Source organism: Corvus brachyrhynchos, unplaced genomic scaffold (assembly GCF_000691975.1).
Source record: "Corvus brachyrhynchos isolate BGI_N302 unplaced genomic scaffold, ASM69197v1 scaffold101, whole genome shotgun sequence".
NCBI lineage: Eukaryota > Metazoa > Chordata > Aves > Passeriformes > Corvidae > Corvus > Corvus brachyrhynchos.
In genome coordinates this window covers 14,691,097-14,718,419 of record NW_008237239.1, presented here as the reverse complement: position 1 = coordinate 14,718,419, position 27,323 = coordinate 14,691,097, and the positions used below count along the sequence as shown (strand labels likewise).

At 39.6% G+C, this 27,323-nt stretch overlaps 1 protein-coding gene across 5 annotated transcripts in view; it reads right to left on the bottom strand.

Annotated features, from left to right (window-relative positions):
- The window catches only part of KCNK2 (potassium two pore domain channel subfamily K member 2), a 128,590-nt gene that overhangs the window by 77,668 nt on the left and 23,599 nt on the right, over positions 1-27,323 (bottom strand). The window lies entirely within an intron of this gene.

The window sequence follows — 27,323 nt, the reverse complement described above, 5'->3', positions numbered from 1 at the left end:
GGTCCCCGCTCCAGCTCCACAGCCGGCCGCCTCGCCAGAGCCTCCCCGTGAACTTTTGAACTGTCCGAAATGCCACCGAATTAGCAGGAGAGAGGGGAGAAGCGGGGACACCTCGGCCCTCGCCGGGGAGCCTCGCGGGGCTGAAGGGCCAGGCGGTTCCGTCCTTCCCGGCTCGGCCTGATTTTAACCCGGTGCTTGGCAGCCTGGTGTGCTGCTGCAAGGAGTTAACTAGGTGGGATCTAGGAGTCAGGGATGGTAGCTGCTCTCCTATCGCACGCACCGCCTGCGCACCGCCTTCTTCCATTTCAGTCTGATAGATACATCAGAAATGCTGCTTCAACTGTGCTTTCTGCCACTAAAAAGCCTGAAATTGTCCTTGCTGTCTTTGCCGCAGGCTAACTCCCCTTTTTCCTGGTCATCTGTCACCTGTGACACTATTCATGGGTCAGCTGTTTACACTGAGGTCTACACTCGCCTAGAAGACAAATCCTAGAAGAGAATTTACCAAGAGAAACCAAAAACTGCTCCCTCAACCACTCTAACAAGTCTAAAAAATTACTCACCATAACAAATGGGTATAAGTCTCAAATATTTAAAGCCAGAGGCTGTATCCGTAAAATGGCCAAAGACAGTCATACATCGGGTGTTTAATGGGCTATAATCCCACTTAAATCAGCAGCACCATCAGCAAACACTTTAGAAGTCACTTATTTTAACGCTTCTCCATATCAGTGTGACATAATACAAATGAGTGTAATATCGAGTTACTTAGGACTCCAATTTCAGCAACATCAATCATACCACTCTCCCCCAGTGCATCCACAAGTCTCCACAAGATGCAGCACAGGGCAGGAAGCTGCCTCTGCTATTTCAGAGCGAGCTGTAGCTCATTGCTGCCCATCCCTGGGAACCAGCAGAGCCCCTGTCAAGTACCCCCAGCCACTGGGCCCAGTCCAAAAACCCCTTGCAAGCAGATCTTCAGTCGCAGGGTTGGCTTCACTAACACAGTCCCAATCATCAAACACAAGAGAAACTGCTTCTGACTACTGATACTCCCTCGCTCAAGGAATTCTCGAAGATAAAAGATTTTCACACCTGAATCTTTTTGACACAAAATAACCCCTCCCAAAACATCGTCTTTCGCCCTTTCTCTCCAGCAGATTTCTTAATCATTAGCCTATGTAAGCACTTCCTGTTCCTATCTTGTGGAAAAGAATCAGTTCACAGGATTTCTTTGAACATCCTATGGGAAAACAGGTGTGAACATTTTCCTCCATGTTGACCTGTGTTGCTATAAAATACTGTGGAAAATAGTACTACATGCCTTTCTTTAGAAATCTAAATATTTGGAATGAGATTTTGTTTATCCTTGAGTGAAGGAATTATTATTAAAAGCTTAAAAAAGGTCATACTTATTGCCTACAAATTGAAATCTATGGGAAGCCTTCCAATAGCTTCAGGAGGGTTTGGAGCAGGCCTTAAATTTAGGGATTCCACCCAATGGGAAGAAACCATTTTGAGATCCACTCCAGGAATGACTGCGTTGGTACCTTAACCTTAAGAGCTGAAGAGCTGTCTCTGTGAAAGTAGTTATTTCCATTAATTACCTAGTAAAGATCTCCATTGTCTACTTTCAGTTTGCTGATATTTTCCACCTATTGTGATCCCAAATGCAGTCCTCAGCTGGAGCTTACCACTTACTTAGAGTGGACTTGAGCTCTGCATTCTCGTTTCTACCTGGGATATAAACACTACACATACAGCAGTGATAGACACCTTCAAATCCAGTAATTCTTTTTGTAGTCTACAATAAAAACTACAGTGTACAGCAGCTCCTGTTTTCTGGAGGCCTTATACAGCATCAGCCTTTACTCCATGGAGTCATGCTCACCAATTTTTTTTTTTTTTGCAATGTACACCACACATTGCTTGAATATTTTGTGTGACCATTTTGCCCTCAAATTTGGAACTGACATTTGACCAGCTTGACGCATCAAGCCTGAGCTTTACTAAACAAACACTCTTAAATGCAGCCCTGGCAAAACTTCCTGCTAACCAACACAGAAAAAATTAAGTAGTAAAAGGGGCTACAACATGGAATTCCAGCCTTGCAAGCAAATGGGTCTGCTGCTGAGCCAAGGAGATTTATCTGAACAAACTGGAAAAAAAAAATGTTTTTAAGATTAAGTATAAGCGTGCTTGTGTATTTCACGCTAACATGAGGAAAAACTCACAAAGTACAGGACTGTCAAATGCTGTCTAAAAATGTATTGGCATGAGTTTAGGATGACCACAATACTCACAGACGGTGGCTGCTGGAAGCTGCTCAACTCTTTGAAATATTAAAAGTAGGCTCAGCCAAGAGAGACAGGCATGCAGCATGCAGAGGAAGTCAAAGTTGCATGATAAACATAGCAATCTCATATTCATGGAAATAACAGCTGCAGATGATCTAAACGTAGCTTTGATAGGACAGGAGGTCACTTGTAAGGAAATAGTTATTCCAGAGAAATATTACCCTATAAAGACCCATTTAAAAGTCTCATGTAAAAAGTACTCTTACCTGTCACTAGCACTTTCTTTTCCTCTTCCTACTTCAGGAGCCATCCCCTCCCTGGGAGGTGATGAAGAACACTTGCTTTGTGCCCAGAGCAAGAGGCTTCTGCCAAGCCCCCAGCTTTGGGAGCAGTAAATGCTCTTCTCCTTTAACCAGCTGTGTAATGGGAGGCACCACTGGTTCCAGCCTTCTTCAATCTTATTTAGTTACCAAGAATTTGTACATTCCCAAGGGACTGTTATGACAAGGGTTCCAGTGAGAGCATTTGCCTCACTGACTTCAACAGCAGCTTATTAATGTGGGCACCTGTTTAATTGGCCACAGGGGACCTGTGCCTTTGATTAAACAGTACATTGCTGTAGGCTTTGGGACCTGCTGAGCGCAGCATCCTCTCCTCTTCCTCATCACATGATAGCAGGAAAGCTTCTCTTCAATATTTGGCCAAACCATACACCCAGTTAAAGTCAAGGATAAACCTCTTCTACTGCTAAGTTTTATTACCAGAAAGCATTGCAGAAACACGACTGGACTTATATAGTAAGTTAATTTTAAGGCTCGTTTTACTTATTCAGCATTTTTTTTGTCTCTTGACTTCTTTGGAACCATTAAAAGATCTCTGCCAGTTCTTTATGGATAATTATGACATTAAGGCCATGCCATGTCACTGTATTTCACCATTAAACCATTAGTTGTATCCTGCTATGGGAATTTAAACTAAACGAGGAACTAATGGCACACAGCCTGCTTCTCTTTGGAGCAAACAAAAAGGCAGACCATGTTCTTCACAAGCAGTAGGGATGCCAGACTGCTTCAAGTGACCGTGCTGAAAACACACCCTCCCAGTACTAGGGAGAAGGCAATAGGCAGGAGACACTTGCAACTGAGTGATACTCAGCCCTCCTCTGCCTCTAGAAATGGTAAAGCCCTAAAACAGTCCCATTGAAAAATACATGATCTGTTCTAATTCACAGTTTGAAATTAATTAGGCATACGCGGGGGAAGTAGAATATGTACTGCAGAATCACAGAATCATAGAATGTTAAGGGTTGGCAGTGACCCTAAAGACCATCTGGTCCCAACCCACCTGCCAGGAGCAGGGACACCTCCTACTAGACCAGGTTGCTCAAAGCTGTATCCAACCTGGCCTTGAACAGCTCCAGCTTTGGGGCATCCACAACCTCTCTGGGCCACCTGTTCCAGTGCCTCACCACCCCCACAGTAAAGAATTTCTTCCTAATATCTAAATTAAATTTACCCTCTTTCCAAATTATATCAATTTCCTTTTGTTCTATCACTACAGTTCCTGACAAAAAGTCCCTCTCCAGCTTCCCTGTAGGTCCCCTTCAGATACTGGAAGATTGCTATGAGTTCTCCACGCAGCCTTCTCTTCTCTGAGCTGAACAGCCCCAACTTTTTCAGCCTGTCTTTGTAGGGGAGGTGCTCCAGTCCTCTTACCAACTTCATAACCTCCTCTGGACTTGCTCCAAGAGCTCCATGTCATTTTTAGGTTGGGATCCCCAGAGCTGGATGCAGCACTGCAGGTGGGGACTCACCAGAGCAGAGTAGAGAGGGAGAACCAGATCCCTTGACCTGCTGGGCCTGTTCCTTTGCACGCAGCCCAGGATTTGGTTGGCTTTTTGGGCTGTGAGTGCACACTGCCAGCTCATGTTGAGTGACACCACCCAAGCTTGCCAGGGTCCCTCTGGATGGCATCCCTTTCCTCCAGCATACTGACTGCACCACACAATATTAATGAGTTTTATCTCCCTAGCATGAGTGTCTGTCCTACAGTGTGACAAATTATTTATTAAGCAGAAAAGCCATTGTTTCTCACCTCATAAATTACTAGAAAAAATGTTTACATGTGCTCATCTATTTTCATACAGCTCAGTTTTCAGTCTTAATTAGGTTCTAATTCTTTCCATTGCTAGTAAGCCTTATCTATTTATCCACTTGCAGCAAGAGGGAAGTTGTTTTAGAACCCATGAAGTATTCACTGTTGTAATTAATATTGTGAGTGTATATTTTTCTTTACTGACTTGCAGATCTCCCGGTGGATTTCCTCCCTGCCTGTGTCGTGTTACTGGACCTAATGGGATTTATTTATCACATGTTCTGCCACTGTTTTTTCATATTTGTTTCCACAAATCTATTATGCTTGGACAGCTTCAGAACCAATGATTATAACTAAGTTTCAGAGCCATTCTCATCAGTGATAAATGTGAATTGCCATATGTCACCATTATTATGGATTATTTATGCACAGAAAAAACTTACTAGTACTTTGAATTACTGATCTCCTTGAGGGACAGCTAGTAGTGCTTTGGGATGATTACAAAATGCTTTTCTGTAGTCACCAAAATGTTCTACAAAATTGCTGGCTTGTAATTTGTTTTCCATTTTTGCCATTGTGGTCTCTTCATAACAAGAGGCTGACAATGGGAATATATAGATTTCATATCTGTCTGTCCACACCCAATAGTACCAATCATGCAACTGATTTTCATGGTGGTACTGGATGATTTATGAGAGGGAAACATAATCTCTGTATTGTCTTTGCAGACTGGAAAAGAGCAGGGAGTATTTTGAAAGAAAAAACATACATATGACTGCACACCTCAGGCCTGATGAGAATGGCTGAAGTTTGTGTTGACTCTAAAGAGAGTTTTCCTTGAGTCCGTAAGCTTACTTTAAACCATGTCTTGAGGAGCTGAGGACTTTTTGTATTTGTAAAGTACTATATCCACATTTTAGGGAACTCTGGAATTAGTGACACAGACCTATGACATGACAATCTGTAAATAAAATAAAATACAGACAGAGGACACTGGAAATCACCTAAAATAGCATTAGTGATTTTTTTTAGAGTAATCCACAAATAAGATTTGGCAGAAACAAAACAAACTGGACAAAGAGAAAACAAGAGAAAATAGCCCTGGCAATACTAAATAAGTATCATGCAGGGATAATGAAAGGACTTGCTAGCAGAAATAAAGAATACAAATGAGGCGATGAAAAAGGAGAACATTAAGTATCATCTATGTTATAAAACCCCCAGACTCTACTCTACCTGGCTTTAGCCATAAAAGTGTAATGAAATCTATGAATTATTTTCAAATATGCACAAGAGACTGTTTTCTGGCAAACTCTTTGTTCAGCTACATAGAGATATGTCTGAAAAGGATGTTACAGATTTTTTTAGAGAAAGATAGCTTTTGGTAGTCTTTTTACTTTTTTTTTTTTTTTTTTTTACTCAGTAGCTTGTTCTAAAGCCTGTTCTTTCTGCTGTGATAAAGATGCCACTAACACCATGCAGGCAGAAAGCTGGGTGAGCAGAGCCCAGTTTACATAAGGTGCTCAGGCAACAAGAAACATAAATTCCTGCCATTCAGATGTATCATGCATTGGCATTGCTCAGCACTTCCATCCTTGAAGGCACTTCCTTCTATTTTCTTTAAAATGTAATCTTGAAATTCAGGGCTTGGTGATTTAATCTTTGACTGGCAGCTATAGACTGTGTTGGCACGAGAACAGGCTACAGGTTCATACTCATCTTTTCAGCTTTAAAGTGGCTTCCAATCTATATACTCCTGCCAGAAGAAAGGTCTTTCAGTTGTGTCCTGCCACTGATGTCAAGCATGCAAGAAAACTCAGCCATGAGCTTGTACAGTTTTATGTTTTATTTTCTGTTGGTAGTGGGAACATTAAAAGCTGGGCTCTGGCTCCAAGGAAAATATAGGTAGAAAATACAGGGCTGGCCCATATTTTCATCTTTGCACAGCAAATATAAATATACCCCAGATGTAATACCCCAGGCACCAAAGAGAACCAGATGCGCTTAGGGCTGTGACTGGTGAGAAAGTTATTTTGTATGATCCCTTCCCATAAAACAGCTAAAATTAATATTATGAAATTTCCATTACATTTTAGCAGCCTGGACATAAAAGCTATTCTATTTCTAAAATTCTCAACAGATTAATATTTTTCTAATCATTTTCCCAAAACAATTAATTGCCCCATCACATAAATGGGCAAGTAAAATTGTAAAAAAACCCATTATGTTAGTGTAAAAGGTACTCTTGAATAAAAAGAATTATTTTTCTAAATTATTTATATTGGCAACAACAATTTTTGTAAACTTTCTGTGATTTTGTGAGTGTGTGTGTTAAAAAGGGGAGTACAGCAAATTAATGAGCATGATTGCCAGGAAAAATTTAATAGAAAAGCCATAAAGAAACCAATTCCTGAAATTATTGCTTTCTTAGCTTTTCATGTTCTCTCTCATAACAACTTCGGATATTAAGGGGATTATGACTCAAAAAATTTACCTAAGGCTTTATCCAGTAAGAGTATCTCAGTGAAAGAAATACAACAAAAGCAGTGAGCAAAGAAGCCTCAGGCTGAATATTTGCACCAGATTCTTGTGGACTTATTGGCAATTTCTTTATTTTAGAGGGAAGATCTGGTGATTTTACTAACTCATAAAAATTGCCTGGAATATTTTGGAAAGTCAGCCCTGATCACAATATTATAACTAGCAAAGTAGATTTGTGGGAAAAAACCCCATCCCTTACTCCTAACTTACAGGGTCACAGGGAGTGGGGTCCTTCCTCCAGCCAGCAAATCCACAAAAATACATGTAATCCAGATGTGAAGGATTTTGGATATCCTGGATATATCTGCTGTACATCAGAGCAGAACCCCACACAAGGAGCTGTGTGGGAATTCAGAGCAAGCTGCTGTATGCCAAGGATTGTGCAGCATAAAACACAAAAGTATTGCCAGCTTCCAAAGGCAGGGCAGGTGTGGCCTTCCCAGCAGCACACTCAAACTGGGAACCCTGATCCCTCAGCATGGCAAACTGGCTTAATTATGGTACTCCCACTGCATGTATGTGTTGCCTTCAGTTCTGGAGTTACCCTTTTGTCAGCTCCTTTGGGGGCTTTTATATCATTTTGCAAGTGAGAGGCATAACATCCGACCTGGACAGAGGTGTCTAGAAGCAAAACAGTGATCCCAAAAAAAAGAAGTTTATTTTAATTTCTGTGTGGCTCAGTTTTCACCACTGGTGGTCTTGAACAAGCTTTCTGCTTCTGGACACAAACATGCTTCCTACCATTCTGCTCAACATTATGCCCAATTCTTATGCCCAATTGATCCAGAAAATAGCCCTTCATTTGGCCTTTTTGGAAGGCTAGCAGGACAAACTTTATGCAAACAGTAGATACGCTTTCTTTTAAAACACAAATAAAAGAAAAGCCTCCAGTGCATAATAGTGCAATGATTGCAAGACTCTCTCAGAATAAGCAAAAAGGACTCTAATTGTTTCTTCTGCATAAAGACACTTAAATCCACATCTTTAACCTTCCTGGAGAGAGCCTATCACTCCAGTGTTCAAGTAAGCCCAGTTCAAGCAAGCCACACTTAAGAGATCACTGATCCTAACACATTACTGGACTCCAGTGCACTGCCCTGTAATTTTATCTGATCTCTGGGAAATATTACAGAGCTGTATTTGTTGTTCCCACTTACATATTTGTGCACAAGAAGTTTTACACTTGAGTGTTATAAATAGTAATATACTCACGTGGGTGCTCAGCAAGTATCACCTCCCTTGCCATCAACAGAAAGAATTTTACTGGAAACAGGTAAATTACCTGTTTACCCCCAGAGCAAGTACTGAGCTTGTCAGGCTGCTTTGCCTTCCTATTGCATAAAGGGTTTCTTCAGAGTCAATTAGCTGCTGACTTCCAGCTGAGCTACAGTGTCACAGAAGGGCACTCCAAAGGCATCTTTATAGAGCCTGTATCAGGCAGGATGGAAGAGAACTGGATCCCAGGACCAGAGGGCTGTGGTAAGTATTTTGGAAGTTATTTTGGCTTAAGTCCGTACTAGCTACATGGGAAAGACAAACCACTTTGAAGCTTAGCTAAAATAACAGGTACCTACAACACATTTTATTGTTTCATTTCTCATACCTCTCTCCAGAAATACTCACTGATAATTTTTTTAATAATAACATTTTAGCACAATAAATTAGTTTTCTTTTTGACTGAAAGCTAGATAAAGCAAAGACAGATTTCAGGATGGTTGACAAACCTTAAGCAGCCATGTCCTCAGTATCTGGCAAATCCTTCAGTGTATGTCAGACTATTTGTACAGTACCAAGCACCCCAAATACCTCCTCTAGCTCTAAAGATTCAGTATGCCAACTGGAAAAAAAACAGATTCCAGGTAGGAGGTTAGTCCTGCACTATAAATGTTAATCGGAACCTTCCCAGCAGGCATCAGGAATAAGGAGTTGGCATGAAACTTGGGGGACTGCCCTAGGTTTATGACAATCCCATAATCCAGCAGGTATTAAAGTACTCTAATGTAATCCCAGTTCTTCCTACAGGATTAAGGATTCATGAAGTATGAAATGGACAGAGGTAGAAGGAGAGAAAATATTCCTAGCTTAGTGTTCGTGCATTTACCTGGCAGAAGAATTCAGGAGTTCCTGCCCCAAGGACTGTTTATGTATTTTAACCGATGACAGTTTCAGTAAAAAATCCAAGTACACAAACAAATTACATCTGATAATTTCTACAGGTATTTATCACTGATAGTCATTATCAGTCTTAGTCAGCAAACACTAGGTTGACATCATTTTTCAAATTCTTTACCAAGTTTACTTGTTTGGCATGCAAGAAGGCAAACCATCAAGGATGCTGCAACACGCAGAAAATTCCTGCTAACTCAGTTCAAACAGAGTAATTAACAGAATTAATCAATTTCAATTGAATGAGATCAAAGAAATCTCCTATCAGTTGACTGTTTAGAATAACTCAGGGAAGATTAATTTTTATCCCAGTGTTCTCTTGATCTCAATAGGTTGTTGATGACAGGAGAGTAGAAAGCAAGCTTTTTATCATTAATCACTTCGCATTATTACTTGCCTACCTGCTGTGTACAAGGATACACACATTCCTCTATTTTTAGACAAGAAAGCAACCTGTCAATAAGTGCTGAACTGCTTGCCATTCAAAATGACCACTTAGGGAAGAATGTAAGCATAGTGGCTGCTGCGTGGAATATTTAACAGGAAGCTCTTTATGGAAAAACACAACTTATACTTCAAGTGTCACAGACAGCCATGTTTCCCTCCAAGTAAGTAACATTACAGCTGTATGTAACAATTACTGATATCCTAACAGCAATTCATCCTCAATATCCCACTTGCACATGCAAGACATCTCTTGTATCTACATATTTATCTACATATACTGCACTTACACACTAGCTAAAAGCCCTAGTTATTACTTATACAGAATGTACAATGTCAAGCTGGAGGCTGGAGGGTCACCAGCTTGTGAAAGGAATTACATGGTCTAGTTGCCTTCAATGAGGGAGGACAAGGGTAAGTGACCCTGTCTTTCTTCCAGTTCAGATTCACATCTCATCAGTTACTGTGTATTGATGCAGCACATTTTATTTACATCCCTAAAATAAAATCAGCCATCGTTATCTCTCTCTTATGGTCATTAGCAGTTGTGATTTCACCTCAGCTCTTCTGAGCTTCAGACTTAGTTGGCACAGTGATTCCAGAGTCACCATGCTCTGCACTGACTCACTGAGCTTTGGTTAAACACATCAGATGCAGTCCAAAGTCAGAGTCTGAGTTTCCTGTGTGAGGAAAGTCAGTCACCCATGAGAGGAACTCACAGTGGTCTTTCAGGAGCCGCTAGAAGCTAGGCACTGAGCAACACCAAGGAAAGGAGGTGCACTAAACCCTGTCAAGATCTGGGATTTAAATCTCTCAAGGGAGGAACTGTCCACACTTCAGATCCCAGGCATTGTTTTGGTGGGCTTCTTTTAAAGTGCTTAACAAGGACAGAATGAAAAATGGGAAGAGTTGGAGGAAAAAGGGAGAGAACAAAGTCACCACTTAGTGCAAGTCAGTGGCTGAAACATTCACTCAGGAAACAGGAGAGGAGATCTATGCTCACATCTTCTACCTCCTTGTGAACGCTTTAACCAGCAAGCTGTTGGGTGGAGTATTGTTAAGCCCAAAATATTTAGCAAGCTGCTTATGATTTCAGCAATAAAGCATTTTCTATTGACACCCATGTCCTAACAGGCCAAAACTGAACACTTCTATCCCATTTTTATGTGTACCTGATTCAGGCAAATTCCCATCGACTTCAAAGGAAGCCTGGAAACTTGGAGCAGTCGGTTCTCACATTCTGTGTGTCAGTGTCTGTACTTACACTCCCCTGCAAGCCTTGGCATGCCCCAGGGTCCTGCTGCATGGAGCCTTCAGACCAACGCCCGGCTACAGCGTGCTGTGGCTCATGTTCCAGCTGGGCCTGGGCTTCCCTCACCATGGGAACTGGGTCTGGCAGATGCAGGGACAAGGGGGTGGTGCACAGCTGCATCTTGCCCCAGCACAGCAGTGACAGTCAGCCTGCACCTGCTTCTGAGCACTGGCAAATGGGAAGCGCTCACACATACCATGGCACAGGAATAGCCTGTCCACTTAAGAAGTTGCCATGGGTGTTCAGCAGAGTGCAGCTCTCAGAAAATACTCACTGCAGAAAGCACAAAAGGCAAACACTAACAAAACTGTGCCTTAAAAAAGTACATGCATCTTGGATTTGGATAAAGGGGAACTACAATAGAAACCACTTACCCATCATATTTAAAATCAGCGTATGAATCAAGCCAAAACACAGTCACATATTAATTTAGAATGCCAATTATTCAAAGTGAGTTATTAATTTATTCCTTAACATAAATTTTCTCTCTAGTACAGACTATGAAGTTTAGGTAGGTAAGATGTGTGCACTGGCCTCATTACAATAGCATATACATGTTAAACTTTTTGAAGTGGTCTCTATTTCAGTAATTCTTTGAGGTGAAAAAGCACTGTTACATCCATTTTTATCAAGGGGATCTAGAAAACAGTGACTTGAGAACACTAGGAGTTTCCTGTGGACAAGAAATTTTTGACAGGTTGGGCTTTATCTCTTTGTGTACTAAGTATGCACTGAGAGAACTGGGACATTTTTTTCCTTTGTAATGGACGTTTCTAAAATCTCCAAAACATATAATGGATATCATGATCATGGATAGAAAGTTTCTTTCATCATGCACATGTTTAAATACTTGTGATTTTCATTCTACATGTTCCTCAGTGCTCTTTTACAACAGTAATAAGTATTTTAATTTTTTTTTTTTTTTTTGTGTGTATGTGTGTGTGTGTATGTGAAATTTCCCTCCTAATTTTTCCTTTGCTGCCTGTATCTTAATTTAGTTTGGCTTTTTTACAACAATAATTAATTTTTTTATTTTTTTTTTTTTTTTTTGTGTGTATGTGTGTGTGTGTATGTGAAATTTCCCTCCTAATTTTTCCTTTGCTGCCTGTATCTTAATTTAGTTTGGAGTTTTTTAATTTGTTTTTCTTTTTATCTCCAAATGGTTCTGGCCTTCTAGCTTTGCAGTCTCCCTGCAAGGAGAAGCACTACACATATTTCCAGCTTCTGTCTCCCTCAATAACAAGTAAAATTCTGTTTTCAAGAGACTGCCTTGCAATTACATTTAGTTTGTATACAGCTGCTATTGAACTGACTTTGTCACTGTACAACCTGGGCTTTTTTCTTTGTATCCAAATTGATTTAAGGTTTCATATTGATCTGGGTATCAATATCCAGTTTATAAGCCACAATACCATTCATGTTCAAGGGCACATTTCAGTCATCTCAAATAGGGCTCTATCTGAGCAATCTCCATGGAAAAATCTTCTCTGCTGTGCAGAATACCTATACTTAATTTCCTTTTAGGTACAGCTTCCCATAGATAGCTTTGTTTCTTGACAAACTAGTAGCTCTATCAAAGGCCAGGCATTGCTTTGTTCCCATTTTTTTTTCTGATAAATGGAAACTTTCACATTACTTTTCATAAATTCACTCCATATGAGAACTGAATTGTTAAAGTGTTTTTTTTATTATTTTGTCAGCCTTTTATTTTTTTTTTTTACTAAGACTAGTTTGTCAGCCCAATCTTCTGTAGCATCATCTCTTTTCTTTCTAAAACTTGCATTCTCATCCAGAAGTGTTTTCCAGCCTGGAACACTAACACATGCTTCTAAATGTAAGTCAGAATCTCATACCATGTTTCTCTCTCAATTTTGGTCTCTCTACTGTAGCCTGGTCTCAAAATTAGGATCCCATAAACAGCAAAAATCAGATTTTTTTTAAAATATTAAATAAATTTCTCTTTTGGGTATCTCACTTGCAATTAATTCTCTCAGAATTTCATTCCTTCAAAGAGTGGGACTCTCTTGAAATTTTTTTTTTTTAGCACAAACTGGTAATTAGACTGCTCTCCTTTAATTGTAGGCTATTAAATTACATCCACTGCCTCTGGCCTGAGGTTAATGGAAAAAGAAGAGTAGCTAGCTTTTGTGCACCTCACTCTTTAGAAACTTTTTTTTCTGAAGGGAAAAAATACTCCTTTAATCTCTCTGCCTGATGAATTTCATGAGAAGCCCAGATGCAATAGCTGTAGTCCTTACCTGCTATTTCAAGTTCTCCATCCCTCACATTTTCCTTTGCTTTTCTGACACCAAATGTGTGTTACTTTCCCTGCTTCTTCTTCAGATACCATAGAGTGCTCTCAGTGGTAATTACTGCGAGTGCCTGGGTGGGATCTTATAACCCTGAAGAATCTTTCTAATGGTTAAGAGGTAAACTAACACATATGTAGCATGGATGTGTAACACTGGAGCTTGGGAGAAACGGCAGCTGATGCTTCTCTTCTTCCTCTTGGTGTTGATCTCTTCTGGTTCAAAGCACAACATCGCACAGGAAATGTTACGCTTCTGCCTTAGACTATTCACAGTCCAATTAAGCTTAAACCCTTGCTTCAACCTGAGTCTAAGATAAGCTTTATGGCCACAGCTGACAGGAAAGAAATTTTTACGAGCAGTAAGTCTCCAATAAGTGGATGGAGAGGGTTAGTACATTATGAATGAAACCCAGAGTGCCAGCCCCTTGAGCAGAAAGCCACCTAACATCACATATTTGTGATACTGATCCTTTCAGATGACCTACAAATAGCACTACCTGTGTGAGCCACCAGGTTCTGGTTGTGACCCCCATGTTACCACTGTGTGACTACAAAGATGTGCCGCATAATAAGCTCGGTCCTTGTAGACTGATTTAATCAAATTTCTCTTAAATCCACACTTTTGTTCATACTGATTTTTTTTGCTAGTATCAACAGTACATAGGAGGTGAGGTTTGGCCAGCAAGTGCCATCAGAGTGCTGTATGCCAATCCTGGTGAAGTGTCAGTAGGAAAAGTGCACTTAGTTCTAGTCATTGGCGAGCCACAAAAATTAATCCAAAGAGAAACCATAAAGATTTCTACATGAATCATGTAAAAAGAAACTGGAAGAGCTCAGCTCACTTAGTCTGGCAAAAGGAATGCTGAGAAGACATCTGATTACTGTGTGTAGATCAATCAAAGAGTCTTTTTTGAGCTAAGGAACCATATTGGCAACAAAATCAGAATTTATTCTGTGAATAAATTTTGGCTGGAAATCACAAAAAGCAAGAGAAGACCCAACTTTTGGAGCAATATCTCAATAAGGAGGATGAGAACACAAACTTAACATTGTAAAATAGAGGGTGGCCAATTTATAAAAAAATATTTATCTGACACACTGCCTGAAAAAACAGGAGTTTGGTCTCAGAGGCTCAGGGGAAAGACGGTCAAATTTCTTGAACCCATAAATCACATTCTGTAGTCGTCACAGAGCCACATAGATTTCAGAGAGCTGTGGGGAGAGTAGATAGCTCAGCAAGCCCCAGATCTTTTAGTGTTCCCGGGTGGATTTGGGCTGGATGGCCTCTGTTCCCCAGCAGCATCCAAACCAATGCAGCCCAGTGCCACATGAGTGCTGTAACCCCAGCAAGGGAGTTCATCTGGCATGCAGCTCAAAAAAAAACCCCAAGCCCTTCATCCCAAACCCTGCCAGCCACACATGGAGATGTAACATTCTTCCAACCCACAGCTCTCAGGTACCAGTCTGTCTCTTCTGCAGACTGAGAAGAAAAATCATCTGGAAGAATATCTTTTGGAATAAGATTTTTTTTTTTTATAAGTACTTGTTCTCTGATCTCCTGTAATTTTAGCAACAGTAGCATTAAGAACTGCAGTGAAGACTGAACATTTTAATGCTAAATTATTATCATCAGGGTTAAATGCTGTACTGATAATTTAAGAAGATTTGAGATTTAAGATGCAGTAACAGTGTCCTGAACTGCATGTTCTACCAAAGCCGAAATACTCACAGCAAGTAAGTGTCAAAGCCAAGGGTATGTGCCATTTATTAATAGAAGATGAAGCTATTGCTGAGTTAAGAAGTAGCCTCAAGTTACTAGTATAATTAAAAACTGTGATTAAATATTAAGATGAATGAAAAAATTTAAATTGTGAGCTGTCAAAGTGCCAAGTAAATAATTTAAAGACAGATTTAAAAAGCAGTGGGAACACCCTTTTTCTGCTCTTGCTACTTCTTCATATTACTAAACCTGTTTTACCCTTTCTAATCAAATCCTCACATTCTTCTCTGATATTTGCATATGGCAGCAAGGTTACTTTCTCCTACAATATATTTCTGTTTATAGTATGTGCTTGTAAACTGCAGAAGAGGCTGTGCTTGTTCCTATGTGAAAAAGAAAAAAAATATATCATTGGGAATAAGAGGACAACCCTTTCTGGGCAGTCACAGGGAACAAAATAGATGTTTGTGGATAGAGCAAGGAAAATTAATCAGGAAAGTGTGTATGGGCTGACCATGAGTTGTTTGATTATCGAAATATTTTCTTTTCAGGACTTTTCCATCTCCATTTTCTCAGCTGTTGCAAATTATTTTTCTTACTTTGGATAAATACCCTTTTCTTCTTTTATCAAAGGGCGTCAGAGGCTGATGCTGATGAAGAAGAAATAAAAAGGAAGGCAACTGATGCTGCTAAACTAAGAAGAAGTGTGTGCACTGACTGCAGGGGTAGTCAGGTGGTCAGAAGATGGCTTACTGCAGTTCAGGGCCTCACCTGGAATATTGAATAGTAAGAGACAGTTTTACTCTGCTTGATCCAACACCTCAGCTAGCCTGGCAGTATCAAGTAGTTGCACTATTGTGTCTACAGCAGAGATGAAATGCAGGTTCCCATGGGAAGCTTCAGTTAGCCCAGTGCTTTTCTGTGAGCAAAGTTTTTTTTCTTGAAGAACTGGCTTCTGTCATCAAAGATATTTTAATACACCTCAAAAAAATTTCTCACCATCTCCAGCTCATGGTAGCAAAGAATAGAAACAGAGCCCTGTTCCCACTGTGCCAGATGTGCACTCCTGATGCCTTGTTCTGTCTGCCACCAGCCTGGATGAGGGCATTGGTCTTTCATGATTGGCAAACATCCCCATGTTCTCTCTTTGCAGAGATGCAAATAGGCACCCATAGCTAAAGTACAGGGTATAATTACATCCATGCAGAAAAACTGTGCATGGCTAAGGCACTCTGAAAGGTTGAATAAACTTAGTAAAAGCAAAGTTCTCATCCCATCATTTTTCCCACAGATTATGGGAAACAGACCTCTGATGCACATTTTAATGTTAGTTTAAGATTAAAAGTACACAGTGCACAGTGGATCAGTAAATACATTTTTGAGAAGCCAAAACAGAGGTTTCCAGACAAATGTCTGCCTAGCTGTAGTATTTTGAAAGAATGTTTGAGAGTTCAATATAGAGAACTATAGACTTTCCCCCATTCTTAACTCTGAGGACTGCCAACCTGTGCAAGGAATGATCCTCTTCTTAAGAACTGGTGATTTTTTAACAAGAGGTCCAACATAGAGGCTGCTTTAGAGCACACTCTCAAGTCCTGGAGGCATCCACAGTTCTGCCATCACTGTCCCCTCACAGTTCTGTCTGCCTGTACCTTTAAATATACTTGAGTTTTTGTGGAGAAGCTGTTCTCCACCCACACCTAAACCCAGGAGTTCTGGACAGCTTTTACTAGGAATCCCAAACACTTAAGCAAAGCTTGTTGATAAGCATGTTTCCTGGATATAGAAGCATTTTTTCTTTCCTGTCATTATACCTCTACTGCGAGACATTTTACATCCACTTGTTTTAAACATGATCTTTTAAGCCACCCTACTCCATGGCTTTGTACTTTTGAAAATGATGTTCTCATCCTTACACAAGTGCTCAGTTTTCTGTGGAAGCAGTAGCATCTGTAACTTACAGAAAACTTCTATAGAGGACTTCATTCCTCATCTGTGTGCCTTCTTTTTACCACACAATAGCAGTCTGGATGAGCTTTTCATGGGGCTGTCCCCTTCTGCTGGATACTTATCTCAGTTGAATAGAAAGCTGAATTACATTCTTGAATATAAGTATCCCAGCCTCCTTACAGCCTGCATAAAGACAAGATTAAAGGAATGAAACACCTAAAAGACCAAAGACATGTATTTTGCAAGGTTGGTAACATATGGTTTCTTCTCTCTGAGGATTTTACTTATGCTAAAACAGTTTTTTCTTCTTTTACGTATACAGTATAGGATTTTCAGATGCAACTTTTTACTATATTGTGTATTTTTGATGCATACCAGAAGTATAACGATTGCTACAAATTCTTTGTTCATTAAATTAATCTTTTATTACCTTTAGTAAAAAGGCAGAGCTTATGTATTACCTTCTTTTGGATTTTTTAATATCAGGCTGTATTTATTCAGCAAGAGAACCAATACTCTTGCAGCAGTTGTAAGTAAGATTCCCAGAACACTTGCTGTACAGGCAAATGGCAACACAGTTCGTGTGCAGGGCCCAGGCAATGAAAAAGAAGAACTGTCTTGTTAAACATCTGCAGTGAAATACTGGTTTCACTGAGCTACAGCGCTGGTCCCAATTGAGTTTTACAATTAACTTTACTTTTGTATCATACACTTTGTTAAAGGCAAGAATTCTGGCCCACCTTGAAGAGGACAACTACTGTCACTTTCTCCTTTGATTTTGTGGCTTGCACAGGCCCTTTCTCAGTAACTCACAGGACCACCATAAAGCCACAGCTGTCCCTTCGGGTAGCAATTGTCACAGCAATTGTCAGAAAGGACTCAGCTCCCAGCAGCACAGACAAAGAATGAGGGAAGCAGTAGCATGTAGTATCCCCTGAGTGTCTTGCTCCTGTTTGCTGATGGTATGAAGATACCTGATTGTGGCAGAAGTGTGAGAATGCCTATCATTTTTCATCATGTTATTTCTATATATACGTCTTTCCACTTCAGTCCCAGGCCAGATTATATATGCAACTGTGTTTTTTATACTCTTCTTGACCAATGGTTTTCAAAATTCCTTAAAATTATTACAGTAACATTTGAGAGTAGTCAATGTCTTATCTGAAGCACCAGAGCATTCTACTAAAGGCCTCAATAAAAGTTCAGTAGTAGTAGATATAATTTAATAGAGTCATAGAATGGCCTGGGTTGGAAGGGACCTTAAAGATCATCTTCTAACTCTCCTGCCATGAACAGGGACCCCTTCCACCAGACCAGGTTGTTCAGAGCCCCATCCAACCTGGCCTTGAACACTTCTAGGAATGAGACATCCACATCTTCTCTGGGCAACCTGTTCCAGTGCTCCACCACCCTTACAGTAAAGAATTTAATCCTATTGTCTAACCTAAACCAACTCTCTCTCAGTTTGAAGCCATTGCCCCTTCTCCTGTCTCTACATGCCCTTGTAAGTAGATTCTGTCTGTCTTTCTTGTAGGTTCCCTTCAGGTGCAGGTTGTAATTAGGTCACTCCAAAGCCTTTTCCAGGCTGAACAAACTAAATTCTTTCAGCCTTTCCTTGCAGGTGAGGTGACCCATCCCTCTTATCAACTTGGTGGCCTCCTCTGGACTCACTCCAACAGGTCCAAGTCCTTCCCATGCTGGGGATCCTAGAGCTCGATGCAACACTCCAGATGGGGTCTCAGCAGAGAGTAATGGAGAATCACCTCCCTCAATCTGCAAATTTGATTTGGTTCTTTGCGATAGCGCAGGTTACTCTAGAAGTAGCACATCTTTACAAAAAGTTTGTAATATAAGTTAATAGTTATTTTCAAAACGTTGCACTCAGCTCCAGTGTTTCATTTCTGCCTGCCTGGACTTCTTCAGAAGCAAATACTTATTCTGTGAGACATCAGACTACATACACAAGGCTCAGCCAGTAATGTGCACGCTGCAGATGAACCCTGCTGATCTGCCTGCCTGTCTTTGGAGAGTTGGCCAGAGCAGTTTGGGCAGCTGCGGTGTTGTAGTACTTAAACATGATCTCACACAAATGTGTAACCACATGTTCAAGGCTCTGCCTCGTTCACATGAGAGCAACACTGAGGTGAAGGCGGATCTCTTCTGCTCTATGGATGGGTTCACAGGTACAAACAGCTTCCATGGCCTCACTGACTCACACCATGAGAGCTCTCCAAAAAGGAGGTGAAGACCCAACCGTCAGACCTACTGAGGCTGTGCAACCTCAAGCCATTTGTTTATGGTTGGGGATATGATCTGGTCTCTTGTCTTCGATGTGACAGAGATCAATCTCTACAACCTCTGGTACAGTCCCTGCATCCCTCCTGCCACTCCAGGGATGGTGGTAACATCCCTGAATGGATCCTTGTCAACCAAGGAATGGCGGCAGAAGAAAATTTTGAAGGGATCCTGCAGCAACCTCCAGAGAGTTCTTCAGAGGTAGAGTTACAAGCCTGAGGAAACAAAACATGGTGCTAGCACTTGCTTTACCATTCTATCAACTTTCCTATGTGTACATAAGTGCTCACAATACTCTAAGCTGTTTCGTGAGCAAATATAAAGCAAATGGTAGGTGGGAAAATTGAAAGATCTGTTTGAGAGAATAATGGCAATATTAGCAAGATAAAATCATTATGTAGGCATGTCTCCCAGTGAGGAGATTTTGTTTTGTAGATGTATTTTTGTTAAGAGTAGGAACAAATTAAAAAAGTACTAAATAGAGCAGAGGAAATCCAAACAGATGCCCTTACCTCAACCAACCAAGAATCCAGTACACATTTAATGGCAAGTCAATGGGAATTTTGCCTTATTCAGGAGTGCTACAGTCCCAGACACCCTTAATGATAACATTCTTCATTTTATAAATTATACTACAACCCATACATTGTTTATCTTTGGTCATATAATGTGGTTTCTATTTAAATTTAGGTTAGAGTTTCACCAGTTTGCAACAGATTTGACCTTTCGCTTGCCTTTCTCTATTACCTACCAACATATTTTTTAGACAGTGATACATTTCAGGTTTGGAACATGATGAAAATGAAAACAGAACAACACAACAGCAAGCATTTTTCAGTGACATAAAGGATAATAAAACTGGAGATCCTGTGATTACTGTGCAACTCAATGATTTTTAAATGAATAGTTCAGCAAGAAACACTCCATTATTCAAATGATTGTTAAGAAATATTTTTTTGGGGTATTACAGTTTATAATATGATACACCATCTACTACTCCAAAACTGTGAGGGAGAGAATGAGCCAAATAATATTTCTCTTAAATAATCTACACATACCATTTTTTAGTACAAACATACAAAATGAAAATACTTTTTTTTTTTAGCTTTGGTGCAAGGCTTAGTCCATGTTAAATACAGAAATAAGCAACATATTTTGGCTTAGAACATGGGATTGGCAAGGTTTCTTCTATTTGTTGGTCAGTTCTGGACTGCTTGGTATGTTGGTACAGAATCCCACTGATTTTATATATGGAGACATAAATACTTAGCAGGCAGCAGGAAAAAGTGAGGTTATGAGCTTCCCTAAGTTGTTTTCCAGCTGATATATTTGTGTCCAATACATTGTCCCAGTACAACAACAGCAACTAAAACTACCAATTCATTTTGTGGAAAAAATGTTGTTCTTCTCTGGGCTTCTCTTCTCACCACATATCATCAGTAAAAAATATCATATTATAATCTGAATTCTGATCCCAAAGTAAATAAAATAGTTTCCTAGTTTTGCCATCAAGCTCTTAAATAAGTGACTGTTTTAACTTGTGAAGAGTCCAAAACTAAGATAAAAACTGAATCGAGATGCAAAGAGATTTTAGGATGTATTTGGGGCTTTTAAATTGCTTTATATCCAGGCTCAAAATTTAAGGGAAATAGTGGGGGCTTTGTTACATGTAACCAGCAACAGGCACTCTTCATCTAACAGAGGTCAGGTTAATGTTTAAACAAGTAGTGTGGGATCTACTGATCTCTTAGAAAATTCCTTGACTAAGGACACTCCAAGTGATGGTACTAGCCTTTAATTTGACCCCAAACCCAAACCTGTAGTTTTTGATGACTATCATTTTACTGACATATATTTAATTTTCAGGGACCATAATTTTTTTGAGTACTTATTCAAGGAAAAAATATCCTGTACCAATGAAAACAACTTTTGATTCTTTGCGACAGTCATATTTTAACATATTTCAAAGAAGTTTTTCATTCCTTTGAAAAGTGATGCTTGTGGATCTATAAATGAATTAAATCATTTGTTTAAAATCAAATGAGTGTCTTTAAAATATCCTCATTTTTACACCAAACAGGCAGAGCATATGAACCAACCTTGTATGGACACACCTTTGCTGTTCACCCTCTCTGGCACTAGAGATTTATCAGCCCTGTGGCCTCACATTTCTAGAGCACAGCCCTACACAGACAACACATTTCTAGAGCACAATTTCCTGCCTGCTGGAAGCAGACTTCAAAGTAGACTTTTGCCATTGTCACTTGTTTGTAAATCCATCTCCCAAGCCAGAATAGAAGATGTGAATCCACACTTAAAATCAGAAAGCTGCCTGGAAGTGCAACTTTGTGGCCCCTGGCCTCAAAATGTGAAGTTGTCTGCTACAAAAGGACTATTCTTTCAGAAAAACAAAGAAGCTCTGAAGTCTTAGCTTTAATTTAAGGAAAAAAGAGCTACTCCATGTACCTTGGTATTTATTATGTATGCTAGATAGGGGTAAAAACATCTTCCTTTTAACTTTAACGTTAGTTAAAGCATTTTAGACATTATGCAATGGAGCAAAGGAGTGATGTTCTTTTTCTTTTTAAAAACATACTGGGGTATTTTTCAACTTGTTTTAACTTGAAATTCGCAAAATTTGATGCTTCAAGCTTGCTACTTGGCAATTTTTCTGTTTCATGCATCCTGAGTTTTTTTGTAATTTCTTATTTTTTTCTGAAGTAAATGTAGTCATTAGAATGGATTTCTGCTTGAAGAATTATGGACTGGCAAAGGAATTTTGCTTTTATGCCTAAGAACAGCCTGTCTTTATTGTTCTGAGAGTGCATATTCTGGCAGAATGTGTGTTAAAACATATTTTAGACTGCAGTTATTAAAACCTCTTTCAATATTATAGAACACATGAGTCTTTTAAAAAAACCCAACAAAATAAACATTATTAGTTAGATTGCAGTGTCTCTGCAATGCAATGGATTTATTTCAAGAACTAAAATACAATCTTCCTTTTGGAATGCTGGTTTCACTAAGGCTTAATAAGGAAAAAAGCTTACTGTTAATGATGCCCTGTAAACTATCAGCATTTCAGAAAAAAGATTAAAGTAAAAATCCAGAGCTTTTTCTGCCACAATTTTCTCTTATTTTACTGAAGTGGTGTTGCTTTACTTTAAGCACAGAAAGTATACAGGAGTTGAAAATTGCAGAGTTGTACAAAGGTGTCAGTTTGGTATAGTTTGATAGAGGCAAGAGTTTAAAAGCTCTCTGCAGAAAGCTCTGTTTCTTTTTGACAACACAGATTAGTTTGCCTAGACTAGCATTCAGTTCTCTTTTTCCCCAGGCCATACAGACTGAGCACTAAATATCACAGCCTTGTCACTGCTGGCTCTGGGCCACTCACCTTGTGGAAAAAAACCAGAAATAAGCATGTTTTGGGTCAAACCTTCTGACTGTTATGGCAGAAAAGATGTAATGGGAGGAGGGGGTCCCACAGTGCTGCTCTGAGCCTGCTTGTCAGTCCACCCCCCTCAGCTCATTTCCTGGAGGAGTGCTCAAAGGGCTGGCTTTGTACAGGTGAACAAAATGCGTGAAAAATCTAGTTTGCATAAGAAGTGTGCAAAAGGAAGGGGACTGCACCCCCTCGTTCTCTTTCACTCCTGTCTCACAACCCCAGCTCTGGAGCATCCACAAGGCAGGATCAATATGGAATCTAAGGACTGCTGATAGTTTTTGTTCTTTCTCCCTTTTCTGTCTTTATTTCTCTCCTCCCTTGCTTTGCCTGGGCCACACATGGCTGTCATATCCTACCCCATGCTCCATACTGAAGTTTGGTGTGGGAGCGGGGAGATTGTGTAAGTGTGTTGCGGCTTGTAAGCCAGCACCTTTGACAAGGCTGTTGTGGGTGCTGAGAACTTATTGAAGAGTACTGTACAAAATCCAAGGGCTTGTGGAAGTCTGCTGTAGAATTTAAGAGCTTGTTAGCCAACACCTTTAGTGTCTAAACAGTGGGCTGAGTGCCTGAGTTATGGAGGCTGCACAAGAAAGCAGAAGAGTTCCCAGACACATGGTTCAGTGTCTTTGTTCAGCCTGATGAGAATTTATAAGGAACATCACAGCCTCTGCTGATGGGTCAGGACACCTTGTTCCCACCACCAGGACCACTTGTTTTGACACACTGTATCCTCACACACCTGCAGGGCAGCACTTTGCCACAGTCACAGTCATTTATATAGAACAGAGCATCTACTTACTCCACTCAGTCCTAGTCACACCATTTCAAGCAATGAACAGTGACCAAACAAAGCCAAATTCCATCTCCTTCCAAAGCACTGGACATGAAGCTGAACATGGAAGGTAGGCTGGTGTCGTGCAACTGTTACCACTGATTTTGATTTAGGAGAGTGCTAATGCAGCAATGCTTCTGGAGGCCAAAACTCAAAAGTCACAGGCAATTTTTAATCAGTACTTATTCCAAAAAATCACACTGGACAATAATACCCAAACATTTTGGATTGTTTATATCAACAGGAAACAGATCCTGCCCAAATTTTGTGGGTTTTGTTAGTCAACATTAGCAGGCAGAACAGTCAGGAAAGGAATTCTTAGCTTCTGGCCTAAACTCCTGGGGCTGTGAAAGAGGAAGTAGAAAAAAACCCAGCGAAGTTGTGCTGTGGAAACCTGGACTACAGTATATTGCATTTCACTGTGAACCTGCATTTATCTTTACAGGAAACACTTCAGGAATAAAAATATCCCTCTCCCAGCCCACTCTGACCTCCCTTTAGAAAGATAGGCTCTCTTTGAGTAACTCAAAAAATCAGAGACGGACAATTGTCTCAAAACTTGAAACTGCTTAAAAGTGGTCACAACTACTTTAAATCATGTACTTTTTTTCCTCTTCACCAGTGAAAAATAAAGAAGGATGTAATAAATAAAACAATGGAAGGAATCCAAAAAGGTATTTGTCTTCATGTTATTTTGTGGCTTACCACATCATACTGAAGATTTCAGCATTATACCATGTTGAATGTTATGTGAATTTGCCTGCCAGAACAGTGGTTCCTATTTCTTCCAAAAGTGGATGTAGGAAGTAAATCCTCTCTTTTAATTGCAGACTAGTTTAGATGGGAAGTGATTGTGCATACAAGAAAGTTAAACTACCATCTATTTCATCTATGTCAATCAATCATATTAAAATAAAAATACGAAAAGCCTGCTTAATCTCAACACGAAGCCTCTCAAATTCTCAAACACGCTTTGTCAGTACTGCAGATCTTCTTGACTTCATACTTGACAGGTATTGGGAATTAATTTCCATCTGGTTTTTTGTTCAATCTTTTCCAAACCCTGACACTTTTTCTTCCGCCAGACATTTTTCAGCTTTCCCTTGTTCCTACACTTGGTATACTTCCAAATTCAAGATCTTGACCAAGTGGAATTCTCACCAAGGCCCAGGAGAAATGCAAAAAACACATACTAAGCATACATAAATTTAAATAATCTTTGCAATCTAAGTCCTTACAGCTGTAGGGCTGACAAATGCTCAGCTGTATTTGTTGATGCAGCTCCTTAACTAATCTAGAAAACGAGAAAGGTTAAAGACCAATGAAAGAGAGGCTACAAGAATGAAACAGCATTCCTTTGGCTGCAGCATGATCTAGGATGTTCTAAAAATATTTGCAAGGTGAGCAATTAGCCAAACAATGACTGCCAATTCGGGGGCAGTCTTCTGCTCTTTCTCCTCCACTTTCCAACATAATGCCTATTTCTAAGGCATTTAGAAATACCAGAAATATTTTTTTCCTTCCATTCTTCTAAAAGACTTTTACCTCAGCTTCTCCAGCATCCTCAGAGAAAGATGCTGAGCTGCTGTTTGTGCTATTAGACTGTTTATGATTTTTCCTTGTTTCCATTCTTATTTCACCATTCTTAATTTAGATTATGGCTTTTCTGGAAACAACTGTCATGCAAATACTGAAATAGCATCAATAACCCAAAGGATGCACATACTAAATGTTCATTACACACAACCTTCAAATCCTGTCTGATCTTGTTGGCTTGTGTGCGTTATGTTTTATTTTTCATATTTAAAGTGTTTTATGGTATTTACCCCCATGTTCCCCCCATATGGTGCAGCAACTTTCTTTTGACATCTATTCTAATATACCCTTCAGATTTAATGCCACAGGTAAGATACAGAAAAGGCCTATATTCTGCTAATCCAAGCTCCTATATGAAACTTCCACTTCAGAGAAGACAGAGTTGCTACTTCCTTCCCTTTACTTTTGAAAAGTACTTTTGGGTTTTGAATATTAAGTTGGTGTAATTTCCCCCAATAGGCAGCAAATAACTGAATCTATATTCACACATTCTATAAAAAGCAGATTGCATAATATAGCATGATGGTTCTATTCCATTATGCTTCATTACTAGGTTGGAAATTACTCACACAGTAGGTTTTTCTCTTTAGTATTCTATCATTCTAAATTATGGGTGCACTTTAGGTTACTCTTCATGTTATTTTGTAGTAAATAATCTAAATACAATTCCCGCCTGGCACCGTACTAACAGCAACATCTCCCTTCCCAGGTGGTCCTGGGGCCTTACTTGAATTCTAGCCATGTAATTACATTCAACCTGCCTAAGGTCTCCTTTAGACCTTGCAAATGTATTCTTCATTTGTCATGATTTTACAGTGGTGCCTCAAGCAACAGAACAGCTACACTTGGATGCTACAGCAACCTTGGTACTTCAGTATAACTTACTTCAGCTCTTTTCCATGCCTTTAAGATTCATGGGAAAAAAAGTGATCATGGGATAAAAACCTGTTAGAAAATAAATTGGTGATGGTGTTTGGTTTCAGTATTTAAAAATAAATGGTTGAGTACATCAGCTTCCTAAACATGCAAAACTGCTCATTCCTCAGCTGTAATGCTCATGGTTGACAGGTTGTCTAAAGACTGTGACATGAGAAAGCAATGTTAAACTAAATCTAGAGAAAAGTATGTAATCACTAATAACCCCAAGACAGCAGAGCAGGAAAGGGAGTAAAACAAGGAGAAATCACCAGCAGGCTGAGACTTTTCAATCAGCAACTCCAGACTGAACATCCACCTCTGTGGTACACACCTTAAAGCAGTAAAAGCAGTATAAGATTACAGTTCTATTATTTCAAGGGAAAGTGATCCTTCAGTTAACAGGGCTAAGTATTTTGGAAGGCATCACTTCAGCATGATTAAACATCTAAAAGAAAGACAAATTCTAGCTCGCTTTCAGACACATTGAACAGTATACAGTAATTCAAAAGGGATACAAAACTGCAATCAGCAGAACTGCATCAGAGAATAAAGTTCTGTTGCATGGCATTAAAGGTTCCACTACGAAGGCAGTAAGTTGTTGATGCCCAATCCAAGATTATCTATTACTCAAGATTGTGTTGACCCTTATGCTCTGTGAGGACTACAGGCAACCAAGCAGGAGGAGAAAATTCCTGCTTACAAACAAAAAGCAAATACATCATATTGGAAGTAAGCAGATATTTTCTAAATTTTTTTTGGGGGGGGAAGGCAAAAAAACACCTCAAAAAAGCAAGGGAAATATTCTGAACCCAGTTTCTTTTTCTAGTAGCTCAAAAGACTCATCTCTAATTCAGAAACCTACAGTACAAGTCCCTGTCCCTTGTCTGATAAAGACCTGCAAACAGGTTTTCCTCTTTCATTTGATCTAAGCACTGAAGCATTAATTTTTTCTTCGTAAGATTTTGACTGATATTTCCTCAGGGCCTGAGAAAACTTTCCAGTCCTAACTTACATACCTGCTGGTAATTCCCAAACAGAAATTCAAGGACTTTTAATATCTGACTGCGGTAGGGACTATTTACATTAAGGTTTTTAAGTTAAAACAATGCTTTAAGTGTTGTTTTTTGGATAAAGATCACTCTATTCAACAGTTTCCTAATTTCCAAGCTCCAAATTAGTCGTCACATTGTTACATGTAAATAAATATGCACAGTATATAAGTGATGTTTGTGATCAGGACAAAGGGTATCTTCAGCTTCCCAAATAAGCATTCTCAGTAATAACGTACTGGATAAGTGGTCTAATTTTCCTAAATACCATGCAGATATAACAAATCTTCAATATATATACAAGTGCTGTGTCTAAACAGACCTTCCTACAAAATTGACATTTCAAAAAAAGG